This window comes from Solanum lycopersicum, chromosome 3 (genome assembly GCF_036512215.1).
Source record: "Solanum lycopersicum chromosome 3, SLM_r2.1".
NCBI lineage: Eukaryota > Viridiplantae > Streptophyta > Magnoliopsida > Solanales > Solanaceae > Solanum > Solanum lycopersicum.
The window spans coordinates 29,925,826-29,938,548 of NC_090802.1; the positions used below are offsets into that span (position 1 = coordinate 29,925,826).

General features: G+C 36.0%; 1 long non-coding RNA gene across 34 annotated transcripts; it reads left to right on the plus strand.

Moving 5' to 3' along the window:
- Positions 1-688: 688 nt before the first annotated feature.
- Positions 689-5,804, plus strand: LOC101261894 (alpha-N-acetylglucosaminidase). 34 transcript variants are annotated; one of them, XR_011219944.1, is made up of 8 exons: positions 787-1,098; positions 1,202-1,333; positions 1,539-1,628; positions 2,514-2,679; positions 3,192-3,361; positions 4,080-4,196; positions 5,118-5,167; positions 5,593-5,804. It is a non-coding gene; the product is annotated as an alpha-N-acetylglucosaminidase (long non-coding RNA). The 34 variants fall into 34 exon arrangements; XR_011219943.1 differs by having other exon boundaries at positions 3,331-3,447; XR_011219945.1 differs by having other exon boundaries at positions 3,331-3,377.
- Positions 5,805-12,723: the final 6,919 nt, after the last annotated feature.

Below are 12,723 nucleotides of genomic sequence, written 5' to 3' on the forward strand. Positions count from 1 at the left end.
TTGAAAAGCCTTTATTGTTACTACTTTATAAAACATAGGCTTTAGGAGATTAACTCCTCATATTCTTAGCTCATAGGTCATAGATGAGAGTATCCTTTCATCAACCTAATTCATGTGAGAAAACCTTTCACATGGGCATAGCATATTATAACACCATTTAGTTTAGGATACAATTCAGAACATCTTTCAAGAGATCCTCTATTTACTATATCATCATACAAGCTTCATAGACACGCTTTCATGTGTGTGTAGGTGTACATGTTTGTGAGCAAACCTTTCATATAAACACTCTTGACCCACACATGTTCATACTTCACTTAATTCATGCATAAGTGTATAGGTGTAACTATATGACAAATCCTTTCATATAAAAAAATTTAGACACTATACATATTCATACTTCATCATATCATAGACTTGACATCATAGCATATACACTACTCCATTTTAGGTCTACAACAACAGTAATTCTGGATTATGGTTATAAAGTGTTGTCTAAAGTAGTTTTTTGGGAACTCTTTTAATGCGTATAATTTTTTTTTTACTTTTAGCTACAATAATGTTGGCAGCACTTCAAAAGTGTACTCTTTAGTGGTATAAGATACACTTTATAAGTGTTTTTACAATATGGTATAATTGACAACACCTATTTACATATATGGCCACACTTCTAAAATGTCCTATTTTTATTATTGAAAAAACAACACCTTATAAGTGTTGCCTTAAAATTTTTCTCTAAAGTATTATATTCTCTCCAATAATTTTAACTCTCCCTCCCATTTCTATTGGCCAAAAAAAGTAAAGATTAATAAATCATAAAATATTATCTTTTTTAGTTTTCCCCTTTGACTTCAATTTCCACTTTCACACTTCCCTCTTTCACTGAAGAACGCTCTTTCACTAAACAATGAATGAACAATGAATGAGATAATGAACAACTGGTAAGAGAAGTGAAGAGAGTTGAGAATGGATTATCTTCTGTGATTTGGGAGAACAACTCCCTAAAGAGTTGAAGTCATAGAAGAACTGAGCTGAAGAATTGAAGATTTAAAGTCACTGATAGTTCAAGTCGTCTCTCCGATAATGAATTCTTGAAGAGTAAGTCAAATTGTCTTTTCCGATGCCTATTTTGTCAAGAGTAAGTACTAAAACTGTCTTCCTGTTAGCTGAAGTGGCTGTTTCTTTGTTTTGTGTTTCTAAGGAATTGGATACTTTGGGGTTGTTGGCAATATGATGAAATAAAGCTAAATAGTCTCTTTGTCACGTTTTTCTCTCCAATTTCTCACTGAAGAGAAGGATTTCAGACTGATTTTGTTAGAATAGGATTTATCAGGTAAAAACTTCTATTTTGAAAGTCTAATATTTAACTTTAGGGTTTGGATATTCTTGTGTTCTTATACAATTTTTGGGAGTGTGGATAGCATTATAGATTCATTAGTTGTTTCCAGATAGTTCACTTTCATCTTTATTGAGTTCTGTATGACAGTTTGGAGGAACTATTCTATTACCTCTTTGAAATGTTCTTTGCTCGTTTGCAGTGCCTTTTTTAGCCTACCTTGTGAACACTATCTACAGTAGATCAGATCAGTCTCAAGGTCCATTGATGAGGAGAATTCCATTGTTGAGAGGTATCATCATGACTTTCTCTGTCACGTCTCATAGTTGGATTACTTTTTACTGAACTTATTATTGTTAGGTGGTAGTTATAATGGTGAAGATTTAGGGCATCAAAATGTGTAGGTTGTGGTTTTGGGATCATTTGATTTGCTGTTTTGAGAGTCTATTTCGATGTGTAAGCCTTATTTTCTTCTCCAGGTTAAATATACCTCATCGTTCAGTTTTTCCCTGCAACTTCATTTTCTATGGTTCATCTTTTTTTTTTTTTGGGTAACAACTATCAACATTACTATTCAACCAAAAAACATTTACATCTTAAAGAGCACCTATTCCTGGAACAGTCATAGGACTCCAACAAACAGAAAAACTAATTACATATTGTTGCAATCCCATTATTTTGAATGTTTGCACCTGTCCAAATGTTGATCTTACTCCACATATCATGTATTTGCACTCATCATTAAAAGTAGACTCACTCTGTTAGATGAAAAGTTCCGATGAATATAGAGAACATGAAAATGTTAGATGAACAATTCATATGAGTCTTAAGAGTACACTAAGTTTTGGATTTTCTAAGCAATTTGTGAGTGAGTATAAAATTGGGGAGGAAGTGGATTGAGGCCAATTCGGGTATACTTGTTCTACTATTGTGAAGAAGGTGAGCTTGAAGGATCAAAAAGTTCTTCGACTGCATATTGAATTACCTACAATGTCTGATTGTTGAAGTACATGGTGGGTAAAATTTGTCAATTTTATGAGTCCATCATTCATCTTTCATCAAGTTTGGGGTTTTAGATTTGTTCTCTCTGTATGTCAGAAACACCATTAGATTTTATGAGTCCATATTCTGCAGCCAATGTTCTTTTTTATTTTCTACTAATATTTGTTGTGTTTAGAAGGAGTTGATTACTTTGTGGTTGTTGAAATGAAACAAATTACGAGTTACAAATAAAATTCCAAAGAACGAGAAGAAAGTGTCAAAGATCATGAACATTAAAGTGAGTCCTATGCATATTCAGTAGGCGAGATACATTGAATTACTACTTGGAAGCATTTGAATCAGTAAGTATATATCTTGTTTATAGTGCGTTCAACTTTTTTTATTCCTCTTCTATTCATTAATAGCTTGTTTTAACTTTCATTTAACCTTTATAAGGTTCATTTTTAGCATCACAACTTGTTCTATTTCTTTCACTTTGTAAATTCAAGTGATTGATGATATGTCCTTGTTTTGTAGTTTGTCTAGGTGTAACTATATCAATGGGTGTTGAATGTGCCTCAAGAATTTGCCTTGAGTCTTGCAGCCAGAGTTTAAAACATTGTATAGGGAGCTGGCTCTGTAATCTGAATCTAATTTGAAATATTGTATAAAGCTATTACTTTTATAGTTTTATACCTTTGCATATGCACATTTTGATCAAATTTTTTTATAAACCAAGATGATCTGGCGGATCTAGTTTCATATTGATGATCATATTTGTGGGGGTGGGGTTGTGATGCAAATTCCCAATTTCAGTGATGTAGCCATATTGTTGGTTATAATTCATGAATCATTGTTTATATTGTTTATTTAGCAAGTCGATGCAGGGTCAACTTCCCGGGCTTGTCGTTGATAAAAATAGAGTCGAGGTTTTGCAGCCTATGATAGGATATTTGCTATCATTTGATCTGAGCTGACTCTTTTGAAATTCATGTTTTGTATGCTCACTGCAGAATACAGAGACATCACTGATATCTACAACTGGTAGTCTATGATCCTAGTAAACTACTTCTTCTGGCCTAATTAAGCGCATTTGATTCACAAGCAGTTTCAAGATTTTTCACATTGATGTACTGTATTAAAAAAAAACTCTTCGTTCGCTTTGATCTGGTTTAGTATTCATATTTTAGGGTATCTTTCTTTTCATGCCTGAAAAAGTTAATTTTTTGCTCTTATCTTTTGTATGTTGTTGCCTAACAGTGACTCTTTTGATTGAACTGAAATTTAGTTAATGACATTAGGAGAAATATGAGGCTATAAGGATTTATAATTTATAAGTTAAAGCTAAATAAAAAATTTGATTTAATACTGAAAGACAATGTCCTACTTGTTCATTATGCCCTTAAATGTACAACCATCACCTCTTGCAGCCTGTAAGTACTAGTTATAATATTCTCTTTTTTCTTGAAGTATCTCTCCTCCTAGATGATCCATGTATGTGTGGAGAGTATGAACACTTTTTTTATCAGAACATTTAATGGTGGAACTTGTAATAGGGTCTTGAAAACTAAGTCAAGAACTTCTTGATCTTGACAATTAATGCCCTACTTAGGGATCTTATCTTCTATTTTATGGCTTAAAATTTAGAATTTTTTTATTTTCCACTCAAGGTTTATTCTTAGTGCCTAAAACAAGGAATTAGAAGTTTCATATAAATTCTTGGTTTATGATTCATAATCTGATAAGTTTCATGTTTACACAGTGATACTTTCAATGAGAACACTCCACCAACTGATGATTCAACATATATTTCATCTCTCGGATCTGCTGTGTACAAAGCAATGTCAAAAGCAATAGCAACGCAGTGTGGTTGATGCAAGTATACTTCTTACTCTTACCACTAGTGCTCTTACTTGGCTACTAATTTGTTTAATGATAGCATAAGGTGAGGTCTATGTGCTCTGTTTTAAATTTTGACATCTCAAAATAAGTAGTATATAATTATTTTTGGAAGTAAACAACATAAGAAATGTGAGCTCAGTTCCGCTATTTTTATTTTATAAGATGAGATTTATGTTAAAAGCTTCAGTAAAAGGTTGTAAACATCCTGGACATTACTGTGTCAAAAAGTAAAAAAAAGCTAACTTAAGAAATGGGGATTTAGGGTGTGTGTGTGGTGGTGTTAGAGCGGTAAGATAAGCGAGTTGACTACCAATGGTTGGGATCAATCAGTTGTGAACAAATATAGTATATGTTTGAGTTTCGTAATCTCTTATTAATATTGATCCAAACAGATACGAAAAGACGGTTTAAGTTATCAAAAAATGAACCCCTGATATGGTAAAAGTACTTGTCTGGAAAGAAAAACATCTAGTCGTTGGAATTCACTTTCTGGTTTTTCAAATTGTCTTTGTATATGTATTAAGTAGAAGATGGAAAACCTCTGAAGCTCAATGGCTCATTGTGTTATTACTTCGACAATATATGATTATGAATGTGAGTCTTTGATCCTGGTGACTTAGAGCTAAAGTTGAATCAGTCACAAGATCTTTCTTTCATCACTTTTTAGCAATCCATAGATAAAATAGTATGTCATTATGTTTGGATCTTGTGGTTAATGAGAGTTCATTTGTCATTGACTCCATTTACCTAGTATTGGTATTTGTCTAAACATATGCCTTGAGACAAAATTTTCTTGTGATTGGCCTCTTTGCTCTAGAGTACATTAGAGTTTAGTTTTGTATTTCTACATTGCTGCATAAATGCATGAACAAACTTCTATTTGATTGACAATATGCAGGGCTGACTATTTTAAACTTACTCCAAAACTGGAAGTCAGCACAGATGGAGGTACAATTTAGTAGGGGAAGTAGACTTATTTCTTTTATATGACATGGTCAGACGGCCATATCATTTTGTACTTCAGTATATCCATTTATTGCTTCATATTTTTTTATGTGTTGTGTAGTATTAATTTTACTATTTTTAGAATGTTAGAACAACAAATTCTAAATTGTTTTTATAAGTATAATGAGTATATTGTCACACATTTGACAAGTATCATATGTATTGAAATTGACACTCATCACTATGTGTGTCTACTGTGACAGACTTTGAATACATGCCCTATTGCTTTCTCCCAGATCTTATACTTTTTGTACATGTTTAGTGATCATTTAACTGTGAAGGGATTGGGAAGGTGTTGGGTATTGAACAATATATTGATCATATGAAATACATGATTCTCTAACTTTTAATTACTTTTGAATGTGCAGGAAAATGTTGTGGATTGAGTTTTGATGTCTAGAGGACAAAAGTACACTCGATCTATTGTAGTGAACGACAAAGACTATTATCATAAATGTTGTTTGAATACATTTGGTTTTGTGGAATGTATTTCTAGTAAATATTTTTAAGTAATTTCTTTCTATATGTATGGCCATATTCTTGAAGTTTATTCAATTTGAAATATATTATTTTGGATTAATTATAATCTAATTTTGTGCTTTATATCACTATACAAAAATTCTTCATTTGTCATACTCCAAAAGTGTGGCTGATTGTTTGTAAATTTTATCTTGTACATAAAGAAAAGTTACACTTTATAACTGTTGTTTTAGGTGAGATAAAGTCTACACTTTTAAAGTGTAACCAATAACAACGCGAAGGTCACACTTTTAAGTATAGTCTAATTAGATAAATGTGTTGCTAATGAAATACTCAAAAGAGTAGCTTTTATAGCTCTTTGGCCACGATTTTTGAGTGTTTTTGCTTTGCAACACTTCAAAAATGTTGTCTAATGTCAAAGGTTACGCTCCTTTAGGCTACCCCATAAAAAGTGTTGCTAAAAGTCAGAAAGTGTAGCCTTTTATCAAAGGCCACACTTTTCTAAGTTGGCCGTAATCCTAAAATGGTGTAGTGATAAGACATGTTCATAACATGTTCATGCTTTAATATTTATGTAAATAGTTTACAACCTAGTAACTATCCTATCAAGACACACATGTGCAATACATAGACAAGTTCCCATACCCTTGTCCATACTAGTACACCTATCGAGTCATCATAGTTAAGAGATACATGACATAATTCATGTACATATACTTTACATGAGTATTAGTAGACATTTGTGCATATGAGAATATCCTTTCATTCGACACCATGAACTTATACTACTTGTAAGCATGCATTAGGTGTGTATGTACATTGGACAACATGATCACCTAAGGGCAACAATCCTAACATTGAGGCAGCAACCCATTCAAAGGTCACAATACACATTTCGGTCCCTTAAACTTAGACAACTCACATATAGAGTATAGGAACTATGGACCACACATAACAACATTATAACATAGGAGGTTCTACATCTTAATACTTGAGTGTATGACTCCTAAACATGCTTAAGACCGCACCTTCATGTAGGGGTTCATAGGTAGGGGTCAAGATACACAAGAATATTCTATCATCAATAGACTCTAACAAGGTCAAACACATAGACCCCTTACCCTAAAATCTCCATTCATATATAGAAAGCATCATAATATACTTATCCTGAATTAGCATAGAAGACTAGGCATAATATTACACATTTAGAAAAATCATAACAAAACCTTCATAATACGATCTCCTTCAAGGCCATGATCACATCACATATAGAACGACAAGAATGTAAACACCGCCACCATAAGTGGACCATACCACACAATGCCATTCAAGGCCAATTCCATACTAAGTAGGGAAATCTAGATCAATCCAGCAAGTTCTCCAAGCTACGATCACCTTGGATCATTCCTCCACAATTCATATTCAATTCACATTAATAACAATAGTAGTAGACAATTCCACATAATTGAAAAATAATTCAATCAACATAAAATCAAGATCACAAGGCCCACATTATATTATAATTTTAGAAAATTAGGGAGATCGTGTGTTCTTCATGGAATTGGATTTAAATTCATCTTAAATCATTGATTAATCATAAATTCGTCATAGAATGATTTTGAAATCAATTTGACAATGAACCCATGGCTAGGTTGAAAATTGGGAATTTTTGTCTTTGAATCACTTTGAAAATCCTTGATTGAACTCCTTTGATTAATAGATAACTAAGGATGAAGGATCACCATACCTTATTGAGTGAAGACCTATGAGAAATTTGAGAAGAAACCATGAAAATCCAGTCCCTAGCTTGAACTTGATTTTTCCCTCCAATGGAGGTCTGAGAGAATTTGGAGGAGAAGAGAGTTTTGGGATTTTTGATTTTCTTATTGAGTTTTGGGGTTTGGACTTAGGAAAGGCATTAAGTAACTGTTAAAAACTGTTTGTAACTGTCTCCAAAGTTAACAAAACACCCACATACTTATTTGGACTTTTAGACATGTGAAATTTAACTTTCATTTTTGAAATCTTCATCGGGGAGAAAGTCCGTAACACGGAGCTTTCCCGCATAATTTTTAGAATTAATTTGTAGAACAGTAGAGTTCCGTTGTGTCTATGATGCGGACAAAAAATTTGGACAAACGAAACCCTAGTCCATGATGCATACCCATTACATTCATGAACAAAACGTTGCTGCCTTGGGCAGTTTGTTGGCCCAAGGTTAGGTCCTCCTTAAGGACCTGTAGGGCGATCCTTGGGGAGTCTTACTCGGATGTTTCTTTCCTTAATACACTCATATACATGTTAGGGACCTATCCTATCAATTTTAGCAAAAAAACATATAAAATATACCAAGATACACCAAGACGCATATGCACGGCTCAAGACTAACTTTGGAACATCTCGTACGTTCTTGGTCGTTTGACCTCCAAATGACTTCAAATCAAGTATACATACTGTAAAGCACTTACATAACTTATTTTAAACTTTTTAGGAACATGTGAGTCTCTAGGAACCTTATATCATTTTGAGGGTCCTTACATGATGGCAATGAGATTAGTGGTGCGGGATGGATGTGCTAGAACCCGCAGCTCAAAGGCATGAAGGCGTTTGTGGACCGCCTGAACCTTCTGCTCGTCTGCTTGGCTACCCATTTATCTATGTGGTACTGTGCCTCAGCAATGGATTTTTGCATCCAAGGTTGAATGTGGTGAAGAAGAGTGGCCATATGAACCTCCATCCTCTAAACTCGAGCTAGAGGAACCAATGCCCCGAATGTTGGTGTAGATCTCAAAGAGCTTGGGGCCTTGGTTTCTGCATGTGAAAAAAGATGCCGGAGTGGGGTCAACATTCTCTGGTTTAGAAAATGCAGCCCCTTGGGCTAACTCCCACGTTTCAGCCAATTTCTGACTTAATGGAGGACCCTCAATCCTAGGCCATATGTGTGGTGCTTCCAAATTAGACTCATCCTTAATGAAACCTATGTCCAATGTCACTGATGGTTGGTGGAGTCTATCACAGTGCCAAATTGACACTCATGCATCCTTGCACAGCTGAAAGATCAAACATGGAAAAGGGTAGGTGGTGGAGGTCTTAAAGGACCTCTCATGTATCACCTCCAATGACAACTTGGCAAAGTCAATCTCTAGACTAGCTACCATCGCTGCCACTACTATCTCCCTATCTCAAGTGAGGAAGTTATCCGCCTGTGTCGGTGACTTTCTATTTTAAACAAGAATCAAGAAGAATTCAGTAACAAACTTCAATGTGGCCTTTCAGATTCTCACTCGGGGTTCTATGACCCAATAAGATCTCACCATCTTTAGTTATATATTGGTCCAACCATTTTTTAATGGCTCTCACTGCTCCGCGTTCCCATGAAATGCACCACTTTAAATAATTTCCAACCTATAATCAAACTGTAAGGTACTTCAATTCTACTGTGAGCCTCTGGGGGTGTTCTATAGGAATCAGAGGATGGTGGCCTTAAATATGTAAAACCAGAAGCCTTGGACAAGTGTAGAGGTCAGAGGGGCTTTTTTGTAGGCCTTGCCCGCCTATCGATGGACCCTTAGAGAGTGGCAGCATAGGAGGTGTAAAATTCCTACACGATCTGCTCCCTATATGAGACCAAGTCTTGGGAAATCCATCCACACCTGTGGAAATCAAAGTGTCGATGCACCTCGGGGACTGTAGGCAAACTACCTGTTAGGAAACGATGATCCTCCATCACCAACTGGGTCATCACCGCTTTTTCATTCAGCATTTTCGCATCCTGATACACCTACCACTATCCTTCTACGCACCACCAGTTTAGTTCGTTTGTAACCGGAGTAGGGTCATCCATTTGGGGTTCTGGTGTAGAGTTTGAACTAGTAGCCTCATCACTCGAGGCTTGGTGGTTTTCATCCCCAGATCAAGAGGTTCCCTGAGATTTGGAACATGAGGTAGTGGCAGTCTTCGACATTGAGGCTTGGGCCGACTGAGGCTGAAGAATCCTTGGAGCCGGATGCTTAACTTCCTTCTGAACCAGAAATAGCCCCGCTCGGTGAACTGATCAGTGTGCACCCCTCATCAGAGTGGGAGACAGTGACTACGTAAAAAGCCACCTTCTTAAGAGGTTCACCTAGTGCTTCGTGCAAATGTTCTTGGTGATGTAGTGCCTTGAGGGACATAGACTGGGTCCTGCTCCGTGTCCATGTCCTTGTTGATTAATCGATTCATTGGGGTAAATGACTTTGATTTACCCTTCATGGAGTAGACGCTGACCTTTTTTAGGGACGTTGGTACGTGTAGAGTAGTTATTAGTGTAAGGGTAGCATAACAACACAATTGAAAACCCACAGACAAAAGAAACTTAGAAATCCAAAACATAGATCATTGACAGAGTCACTACGGACCCGAGGGTAATCGACGGTCCGTAGACCATGTTTGTCATCTCACACATAATATTATTTAAGGATGGGTGGAAAACATACTTCTCCGATAGAAATGGCATACGTGCAGAATGGCATGTCGATCAATCGACGGACCGTAGTCCACTTCTGTCGTCTGACACTTAGACTTATTTCAGCATGCGGCAGAATCAAGTGCTCTAATGGAAATGACAGACGTGCAAAACGGTCCATCTTTCAATCGACGGATAGTAGTAGTCCACTTCCATAGATGGGGTCTCGTAAGAACGGCCTGAGACAGAATTCAAGTATGTACAAGTTCAAAATTTTAGTTTCTTTAGTGATTTATTTTTTCACAATGAAGTTTAAACAAGCATTTTATCACATAAAATACTAGTTCGTCATTCAAAGGGTTCCAATTTTGTGCAATTATTAAACAAATTCAGTAAAAACATGGAACCCTAAATTAGAACTTTCAGACATACGAAGTCACACCATAATTTAGATAGACCGATTTTCTAAACAATAACAGTCTATAATTCAAAGGGAAGTAACTACGTACTACTACCATGCAAATTTGGTTAATTCAGTATTAAGCTCAAGACCCACTGCTGGATTTCTATAAAAAACTATGAACGAGAATTCAAATTTGATGGAAATCAAAATAAATTTGGTAGTAGTGTTGATTTATGTGGTTGTGAGACTTGATGACATGTCCTAAGCTTCTGAGCCCGATCACCGACCTCGTGTAAGTAGAAGAAAAGAGAATTTCGGAGAGAGGGAGAGTTAGTGTACTAAGTAATCACATGGGTGAGTGATTATGGAATTTGGAGAGTTTATTTCGAGTGAAATAGGAAGGAAATGGTGGGATGAAACGGTTATGGAAGGGAATTTTAAGAGAAGTTGAAAGAAGGAATGAATTTGAAAGGGCATGTCTTTTAATATTACCAATCGGGTTGAGTCGGATCACTGGTAGATTTGGATCGACGAAACCTCATCGACGGATTGTAGATCAATCGACAGTCCGTCGATTGAGGATGTTGATCACTTTAGATTTAGAGAAAACTGGAAAACATTCCTGGGATCTACAGACACCATTGACAGTCCGTCGATGGGGTCTGTAGACTTTCACACTAAACCATTTTCTGAAAATTTCTGCTTTTGTTTCCTACACATGTAACACCATTTTGGACATTCTTTTTATGTTTTTGTGGACACTATTAAGACATAGACTATATGAAAATATCTAGCTAACACTAGCACACCATAAAAATGAAGTAAAGAGAACAACTAAACAAGATTACGCCTAATTCTACAAGGAATTCAAAACCTATTGTTGTCTAGAGTGTATACCTTGGGCTTATTCCCAAGAAGCACATGATTTAATATTGCGACACGACGTAGGTTCCTTGATTACTCAGACTTCATCAAGAATGTAGGCTTCAACAACTTTAAGCACACTCTCTTCTTGCCCCAGATATGTCTTTATTTTTTGTCCATTGACAGTGAACCTTGAGCCTTTCTTGTTCTCTTGCTCAACTGCTCCATGCGGGAACACTTTTGTAATGAGGAATGAACTAGTCCACATGGAATTGAGTATTACTCGAAAAAAACACAACCTAGAGTTGAATAGAAGCACAAAATCACCAACTGCAGATTCTCGCTTTTTGATTTTTAGTCGTGATACTTCTTAATCTTCTCTTTATAGATGGATGAAATTTTATAGGCTTTTAGGCGATACTCATAAAGATCATTCAACTCATTGATTTTTTGTGCTCATACTCTGGTCCAATCTAAATTCAGTTTTTTCATTGCCCACATCGCCTTGTGTTCTAGCTCGACCGACAAGTGACAAGCCTTCCCATATACAAGTTGGTACAGAGACATACCTATGGGAGTATTGTATGTAGTGGGATGACCAATCCATTTTATTGGCATTCACAGTCTTTGCCAAATTGTTTGATCTCCTTATTTGACACCTCAACTTGCTCGTTTGTCTGCGGGTGATACGGAGTAGCCACACTGTGGTGAACACCATATTTCCAGTATCCCTTTGAATAGTTTATTACAAATGTGCGAGGCACCATTGCTGATAATGTCCCTAGTTGTCCCAAATATAGAGAAGATATTTTTCTTCAAGAATCCGGTGACATTCTTTCCTTTATATTTGGGGAGCGCGATTGCTTCAACTTATTTTGACACATAGTCAATCGCCACAAGAATATATTTCATCCCATGAGAACTCACAAATCGTCTCATGAAGTCAATACGCCATACATAAAATATCTGAATCGCCATAATGGGATTTAAATGAAGGTTTTGCCTCTTTGAAATTCCTCCATCTTGTTGGAACATATCACATGACTTCGCTAACTCATGAGCATCTTGGTGGATAGTTGGCCAATAAGAACAACACTGCAAGATCTTGTGTGCAGTTTGAATACTACTATGGTGCCCACCTACAGGCGAGGAATGACATGCCTCCAAAATACTCAACATCTCAACCTCAGGTACGCAACTGCAAATTATCCCATCGGCACAACTCCGATATAGATAAGGCTCATCCCAAAAAAACTTTTTCACATCATGTATGAACTTTTTCCGTAGGTGAAATTTCAAATCTGATGG